The 8,804-nt window shown below is 36.0% G+C and overlaps 1 protein-coding gene across 3 annotated transcripts in view; it reads left to right on the top strand.

Annotated features, from left to right (window-relative positions):
- FBXL20 (F-box and leucine rich repeat protein 20) overlaps positions 1 to 8,804 on the top strand; it is a 95,850-nt gene that overhangs the window by 26,593 nt on the left and 60,453 nt on the right. The window contains exon 2 of one of the 3 annotated variants that reach the window (XM_049635922.1): positions 7,586 to 7,709. The exons of 1 other annotated variant lie outside the window; for it this stretch is intronic. The gene's annotated coding sequence lies outside the window, so the exon portion shown is untranslated. Of the gene's footprint in view, positions 1 to 5,004; positions 7,710 to 8,804 lie in introns of those variants that run through there. One more of the 3 variants, XM_049635923.1, reaches the window with a different exon arrangement.

The raw sequence follows: 8,804 nt of genomic DNA, 5'->3' as shown, positions 1-8,804 counted from the left end.
AAAAAAAAAAAAAAAAAAAAACGTTGAAAAAAAAAAACGTTGAAAAAAAAAAAAGAAATGTCTTTAAAAAATATGAAGGATATCCCAACATTTAACAATGGAATGCATGTAGATTTGTGGAAAATCTCATCCTCATTTTCTTCATTTTGCCTTGGAATCACCACTGGTTTGGGGAGATAGGATCAAGTATACTGACAAAGAACAGAGTCATCAAGCTTATGATCTAGGTTAAGTCCTACTTTGATCATACATATAGTAATGATACTGGCCTGTCATTGATTTTAATTTAGATTCTTCATTTATGCTTAAGAAAAATAACCATAAATATAAGCCTATATTTTAGTACATTCTGTAATCCTCAGGTAAATTACATTTCTTTATTTCTGTTGGGTCTCTTTTTGTTTCTTTTTTTTTAATTTCCAGCTTTATTGAGATAAAGTTGACATGTAAATGTGTAAGTTTCAGGCATACAGTGTGATGATTTGGTATATGTATATTTTGCAGAATGATTACAACAATAAGGTTAGTTAACACATCCATCACCTCACAGAGTTAATTTTTGTGTGTGGTGAAAACATTTAAGATCTACTCTCTTAACGACTTTCAAGTATACAGTACAGTAATGTTAACTATATAACATGCTATACATTAGATTTACAGAACTTACTCATCTTGTAAGGAAATTTGTAACCCTTGATCACCTTTACCAATTTCCCCCACCCTTCAAGACCCTGGCAACCACCACATATAAGTAGGTTATACAGTATTTATCTTTCTCTGACTCATTTTACTTAGCATGCTCATCCATGTTGTTAAAAAGGCAGGATTTCCTTTTTATGGCTGAATAATATTCCTGTGTGTGTGTGCGTGTGTGCGCGCGCACACACACCCAGAAGTAGGATTAAAGATTATAGGGTAGTTTTATTTTCAAGTTTTCGAGGAACCTCCATACTGTTTTCCATAGTGGCTGTACCAGTTTACATTTCCACCAAGAGTACACAAGGATTTCCTTTTTTTCACACCCTCACCAGCACTTACTGTCTCATGTCTTTCTAATAATAGCCATTGAAACAAGTATGAGAGATATCTCATTGTGGTTTAGATTTGCATTTTCTTGATCATTAGTGATGTTGAACACCTTTTAATGTACCTGCTGGCCATTTATATATCTTCTTTGGAAAAATGTCTATTCGGGTCCTTTGCCCATTTTTTATTTGGGTTACTTGGCTTTTGGCTATTGTTGTATGAGTATATATTTGGGATATTAGCCCTTTTATCAGATAGATGGTTTGCAAAAATTTTTCCCATTCTGTAGTTTGCTTTTTCATTTTGCTGATCATTTCCTTTGCCATATAGAAGCTATTTTTTATTTAAAAAATTTTTTTTATTAAGTAAGCTCTATGCCAGCCCAAGGTAGGACTTGAACTCATGACCCTGAGATCAAGAGTCACATGATCTACCGACTGAACTAGTCAGATGCCCTTGGAAGCTTTTTAGTTTGATGTAGTCCCACTTGTTAATTTTTACCTTCCTTGCTTGTACTTCTGGTGTCATATCAAAAAAATCATTGCCAAGATCCAATGTCAAGGAGTATTTTCACTATATTTTCTTCTAGGAATTTCACAGTTTTGGGTGTTAGGTTTATTTCAGTCTTTAGTCCATTTTGAGTTAATTTTTCTCACGGGTGTAAGATACATGTCCAGCTTCATTCTTTTGCATATGAACATCCAGTTTTCCCAGCACCATTTATTGAAGAGACTATCTTTTCCCCAAGTATTTTTGGGTCCCTTTTCAAATATTAGTTGACCATATATCTGTGGGTTTATTTCTGGGGTCTTGATCTGTTCTGTTGGTGTATGTGTCTGTTTTTATGCCAATAGCATGCTGTTTTGATTACTGTAACTTTGTAATGCAGTTTCAAATCAGGAAGTGTGATGACTCCAGCTTTGTTCTTTCTCAAGATTGCTTTGGCTGTTTGGGGTCTTTTATAGTCCCATATGAATTTTAGGATTATTTTTTTCTAGTTCTGTGAGAGAATGCCATTGCAATTTTGACAGGGATTGCACTGAATCTATAGAACACTTTGGGTAGTATGGACATTTTAATATGATTAATTCTTACAATACGTGAACAGGGGACATCTTTCTATCTGTGGCTTCAGTTTTTTTCATCAATGTCTTATAGTTTTTAGTGTACAGATAGGTCTTTTACCTCCTTGATTAAATTTATTGCTAAATATTATTTTTGATGTTGTAAATGGGGTTGTTTTCTTTATTTTTCAGGTAGTTTGTTGTTAGTGTATAGAAATGCAATTGAGGAACCTGGGTGACTCAGTCAGTTAAGCATTCAACTCTTGGTTTTGGCTCGGGTCATGATCTCATGGTTTGTGAGATCCAGCCCCAAGTCTCTCCCTCTCTTTCTGCCCCTCCCCTACTCATCCTCATGTGTGCTCTCTCTCTCTCCAAATAACTGAACTTATTTAAAAAATGCAGTTGATTTTTGTATATTGATTTTGTAACCTGCAACTTCAGTGAATTTATTTATTTAGTTCTAATAGTTTTGTGGTGGAATTTTTAAGATTTTCTATATATAGGATCATGTCATCTGCAAGCAGACACTTACTTCTTCCTTCTGATTTGTATGCCTTTTATTTCTTTTTCTTGCTTAATTGCTCTGGTTAGGACTTCTAATACTGTGCTGAATAGGAGTGATGAGAATGGTCACCCTTGTCTTGTTTTTATTTTATTATTTCTTAAAGTTTTATGTATTATTTATTTCAAGAGAGAACAAATGGGGGGGAGGGGGATAGAGAATCCAAAGCAGGCTCTGTGCTGACAACAGATGTGGGACTTGAACCCACAAACTGTGAGGTGATAACCTGAGCCAAAGTCAGATGCTTAACTGACAGTCACCCAGGCACCCCTTGTTTTTTATTTTAGAGGAAAAGCTTTCAGTTGTTCACTGTTGAGTGTGATGTTAGCTCTGGGCTTGCCATATATGGCCTTTATTATGTTGAAGTATATTTCTTCTATATCCAATTTGTCGACAGTTTTTATAATGAAAGGATGTTAAATTTTATCAAATATTTTTTCTGTATTTGTTGAGATTGATATTTTTTTTTAATTTTTTTTATTTTATTTTATTTATTTTTGAGAGACAGAGAGAGATAGCATGAGCAGGAGAGAGCAGAGAGAGAGAGAGAGGGAGACCCAGAATATGAAGCAGGCTCTAGGCTCCGAGCTGTCAGCACAGAGCCCGATGCGGGGCTTGAACTCATGAGCCGTGAGATCGTGACCTGAGCCGAAGTCGGATGCTCAACCGACTGAGCCACCCAGGCGCCCCGTGAGATTGATATTTTTATCTTTAATTAATGTGGCATATTAGTGTGGTATCTCACACTGACTGATGGTGTGCTGAACTATCATTGCATCCCAGGGATAAATCCCACTTGATCATTGTGTATGATTCTTTTAATGTGCTATTGAACTCGGTTTGCTATTATTTTGATGAGAATTTTTGTATCTAGATTCATCAGGGATATTGGCCTATAGTTTTCTTTTCTGGCTTTGATAACCAGGTAGTACTGACTTCATGAGATGGTTTGGGTGATTCTTTTTTCTTCTTCAATTTGTTGGGAAGAGTTTGAAAAGGATTGGCATTGATTCTTCTTTAAATGCTTCCTGGAAATCATCTGGTCTTGGGCTTTTATTTTGGTGGAGGTTTTTAGATACTCATTCAGTCTCCTTAGTAGTTACTAGTATGTTCAGATTTTCTACTTTTTCATGATTTAGTCATGGAAGTGTTAAAAAAAAAATAAACTGACGCACATTAAAATTTTGAATAATTTATTTGAGCAAACATTGCTTCAAATCGCACAGTGCCAACCCAGATGATGTTTTAGGTGTGCTCCACCCATAGGACCAGGGGAAAGGTTTTTATAGATAAGATGCAGAAGGAAATTAAAGAAATTATTTGGCTATCTCTTAAATGGTTGCCTTATTTGAGATTGTTCTTATGTTTGATTTTTTTTTTTTTTTTCCCCCAGATTCCAGTGCATTGACTCTGGCTTCAGGTTTGCATACAGAGGCTACAGAGGTTTTGGTTTCCATACCAAGGCATTAGAGCCACCTCAGTCTAATGGCCTTCTTGTTTAATTACTTTAACAGTAGGTTGTCATGTTTCTAGGAATTTATCCATTTCTTTTAGGTATTCTAGTTTGTCAGGGTATAATTGTTCATAGTGGTCTCTTGTGGTCCTTTGTATTCCTTTGGTATCGTTTGTAATGTTTCCTCTTTCATTTATAATTTTATTTATTTGAGTCCTCTTTTTTCCCCGTGGTTAGTCTAGGTTTGTCAGTTTTGTTTATCCTTTCAAAGAACCAGCTCTTAGTTTTGTTTATCTTTTCTATTTTTTTTTTTTTTTTTAAGTTGCTTGCAAGCAGGGGAGGGGCAGAGAGAGAGACAGAATCCTTAATCCGATGCAGGGCTCGAACTCACAAACTGAGATCATGACCTGAGCTGAAAAGAGTCGGATGCTTAACTGACTAAGCCACCCAGACACCCTTACTGGTTTGTTTTATTTCATGCATTTCTGCTCTAATCTTTATTACTTCCCTCTACTAACTTTGGGCTTAGTTTTTTCTTTTTCTGGTTTCTTCAGGTATAATCTTTGCTTGCTTATTTGAGATCTTTTTTTTGAGATGTTTATTTTTTTGAGAGAGAGCAAGCTGGGGAGGGGCAGAGAGAGAGGGAAAGAGAGAATCCCAAGCAAGTTCCACACTGTCAGCACAGAGCCCGATGTGGGGCTTGAACTCACGAACTGTGAGATCATGACCTGAGCTGAAACCAAGAGTTGGACGTTTAACCAACTGAGCCACCCAGGCACCCCTTTTTTTAAATATAGGTAGTTATGATTATAAGCTTTCATCTTAGAACTGTTTTTACTATGTTCTGTACTTTTGTTATGTTGTGTTTCCATTTCTGTTTGTATCAAAATATTTTTTGACTTCCTTTTTGATCTCTTCTTTGATCCATTGGTTGTTCAGTAGTATGTTGTTTAATTTGCATGCATTTGTGAAATTTCCAGTTTTCCTGCTGTGACTGATTTGTAGTTTCATTCTTGTTACATTATGTTTTATAATGAATAAGTGTTGTGATCTTTGCCCACAATTCCTGGCTCACAACTCCCCAAGCCCTTGGAATTTCCTAAATGATAAGAGCAATGGAAACATCTTTTTTTATAATATTTGATTTTTTTTCTTCAGTTTAGAGCCATAAAGGTGAAATGGCATGTTGTTATTCATAACAAGCCCATTTCAACCACACCTGAGTTTATGTTAATAAGGTGACTTTTGGAAAGCCTCTAGTAAGCCTTTAAGGATGGAGGCTGGTTGCCAAAGAAACCAATCATGACTAGAGGGTTGGAACTTTCAATCCCAACCATCTATTCTCCCAGCCCCACCTATGAGGAGGAGAGAGGGACTGGGAGTTGAATCACTCACAGATGGCCAGTGATGTAATCAATCATGCCCACGTAATGAAGCTTCCATAAAAACTCAAAACTCATGAGGTTTAGAGAGCGTTGCACACCCCAGTTCTTAATGTGCTCGGGACCCTTTGGACCTCATCCTATATACCTCTTCATCTGGCTGTTCATCTGTGTCCTTTATAATAAACTGGCAAATGTAAGTTAATGTTTCTTTGGGTTCTGTGAGCCTTTCTAGCAAATTAATTGAGCCTAAAGAGGGGATCATGGGGACCACCAATTTATAGCCAGTTGGTCAGGAGCACAGGTAACAATCTAGGTCCGCAGTTGGCATCTGAAGTGGGGAGTCTTATAGGACTAAGCCCTTAACCTGTGGGATATGATGCTATCTCCTGATAGTGTCAGAATTGAGTTAAATTTGTAGGATACCCAGTTAGTGTTTACTAGGATTGGAGAATTGCTTGATAGTGTTGGAAAACACACATCAGAATACAATTGTGATCAAGGAAGATACTTGATATAACGTCCTTCTTAATTCAATTTGTTGAGATTTGTTTTGTGCTCTAACGTTCTGTCCTGGATAATGTTTTGTATGCACTTGAGAAGAATGTGTATTCTGCTGTTAGATGGAATGTTCTGTATATGTCTCTAAGATCGATTTGGTCTATAGTGTTGTCAGATCTTCTGTTTCCTTATTGATTCCCTGCCTGGCAGTTCTGTCTGTTGGTGAGAGTAGGAATATTGCTGTTTATTGCTCCCTTTAGTTCTGTTACTGTTTGCTTTATATATTTAGGTGCCTAAAAATTTACAATTGTTATATCCTGTTAATGAATTGACCCCTTTATCATTGTATAATGACCTTCCTCATCTCTTGGTTTCTTTAATTCTACTGGTTCTTTTAGTGGTACAGAACTTAATTTCCTCTAGTTCAAGCTCCTTCTCAATGAGAGAATCTACTCTGTGACACATCCTTGAAATTGGGAAGGCGGGCTGGCCAGTAATGGAGAGAGCTCATAGCTTTGTAAATTTACTTAAGCTTTGTTTGTTTTAATACAAATTGCCTTCATTCTTCTAGGTTGGCTATCTGGAATAATCTAGAACTACTTGATTCCAAGGGACAGTTCTTCAAGATATTTGATAGCAACTGTAAATGTTCTTCCATTCAAGATTTTGAGTATTCATCTCATTTTTACCATTTTCCCTAAGACTTAGTTTTAGAGCCTCTCAGTATCCTGGGATCCATCTTCTAAATGATAATTAGTTTCCTTTCTCAAATGTGACATTAGAGTTATTGATAACCATTCAAAATAAAGAGTAGGGTGGTTTTCTAGCTTGATATAGTCCTTATGCTTCCCATTAGTGTCCTAAGATACAGTCTTTCTTTTAAAATTTTTCACAGTAAGTTACATAAATGACTCATAATAAACCGAAACTAAGTTTTTTGTGAAGCGAGGTTTCCTGTTTTGTATTTATGTAACTGGTAATTGCCTAATCTAAATGCAAGATTTTTTAACTTACCCCTATTTAATTTCCTCTTGACACTGCCCTTTAGAAATCATATTGAATCGTAATTCTAAGGTCTTATTTATCCTGATGGGTTTTTTGGTCTCCACAAGTTTAGTAAGTGTGCTTAATGATTTTATGCTAGACATCCAAAACTAGAATTTTTATCAAACGTGGTGGTTTGACTGAGTACATGTATTTCTTTTCCTCTTCAAATAGTACTCAAATTACAATAAAGGAATAAAAAGAGGCATAAGACCCCAGGGACAAAAATGAGTGGAAGAAGAAGAAACCACCACAGTTGAGAAATTTTATCTATTTTTTAGAAGATACAAAATGGATAGAAGAGTGTTAAGTAATTTAGCCAAATGGAAGAAGTTATACCCCGGGTTTTCTGCAGAGACAAGCAAGCGAGTTTACCCAGCACAACCTCCCCAGAGACTCAACATTGGTAGCAAAATGTCTCCAAAAAGACAAGGATGAGGCTTGAGATTAAAAGTAGGTAATGTTAAAAAAAAAAAAAAAAAAAAAAGTAGGTAATATTTTAAAGTTTTATATGAAGTGGTTGAATCATGCAAACTACTTCTTCCCCCTCTAGGAAACTGGGGATTTTTTTCTCCAAGAAAATGGAAGCTGAGGGTTCTGGACCCAGGAACATCAGATGCATGAAGAGGATAGGGATTTGGAGCCAAGGAATTAAATGAAAATCTGCATACAGACTGGTGGGTCTTCGAAATCACAATGAGCTTCCATTTAGCTTCTTAATGCCATTAATAGGAATGTGCAGCCAAAGAATAACCAGATTGTTAAGGAAAACCTCTAAAATGAGAGGCCAAACAAAAGAGACAAGGCAGAGAGCAAAGGGGAGAAAACTGGGGTGGACAGCAAAAAGGGTTTTAATCTCTATGATTGAATGTTGCATCTTCAAAAGAACAGGATGTTATTTTGAAAATCTTTCAACAAGAAATAACCTTTAAAAATAAAAAGTATTCTAATCGCCCCCACCCACAATAGTGGAAGGATTGTAGGTAAAATTGAAGCAATTTCCTAGGAATTAGAACAAAAAGATTAAATGAGGGAAATAGGAGAAAACTAATTTTTAAAATTAAAGATAGGAGGTTCAATATTAGACTAATAGAAATACAAATATGAGAGGACAGAGAAAATAGTAAGAAATGATACCCAAAAAATATCCAAAGCATTTTCCAAGTCATAGATTTGCAAATTGAAAAAGCTGAAAGAATAGTAAAAAGACAAAGACCAAGAGACTTGATTATGAAATTTCAGTAAACTGGGGATAGAGAGACTTTACTAAAAGCTTCTGGAAAGAGTATCTAGAGGTTACATTCAAAGGACCAATCAGAATGGCGTTACATATCCCAGTAGTAATATAGAAAGATAGAAATGCTGGGGTGCCTGGGTGGCTCAGTCGGTTAAGCGTCCGACTTCGGCTCAGGTCATGATCTTGCGGTCCGTGAGTTCAAGCCCCGTGTTGGGCTCTGTGCTGACCACTCAGAGCCTGGTGCCTGTTTCAGATTCTGTGTCTCCCTCTCTCTCTGACCCTCCCCCGTTCATGCTCTGTCTCTGTCTCAAAAATAAATAAACGTTAAAAAAAATAAATAAATAAAAAAAAAAAGAAATGCATCAAGCTGTGTCTTCATGTCTTCAGTGGGAAAGATTTCCTACCTATAATTTTATTCCCAGCCAAATTATCAATCAAATGTGAGTCTAGAATAAAGATATTTTTAGACATACAAGTGACTCCAAAATTTCCGTTCTTTATCTTTAACATTTATTTATTTATTTTGAGAGAACAA

This window comes from Panthera uncia, chromosome E1 (assembly GCF_023721935.1).
Source record: "Panthera uncia isolate 11264 chromosome E1, Puncia_PCG_1.0, whole genome shotgun sequence".
Taxonomy (NCBI): domain Eukaryota; kingdom Metazoa; phylum Chordata; class Mammalia; order Carnivora; family Felidae; genus Panthera; species Panthera uncia.
The sequence above is the reverse complement of the archived record's forward strand: the minus strand, read 5'-3'. Positions and strand labels throughout refer to the sequence as shown.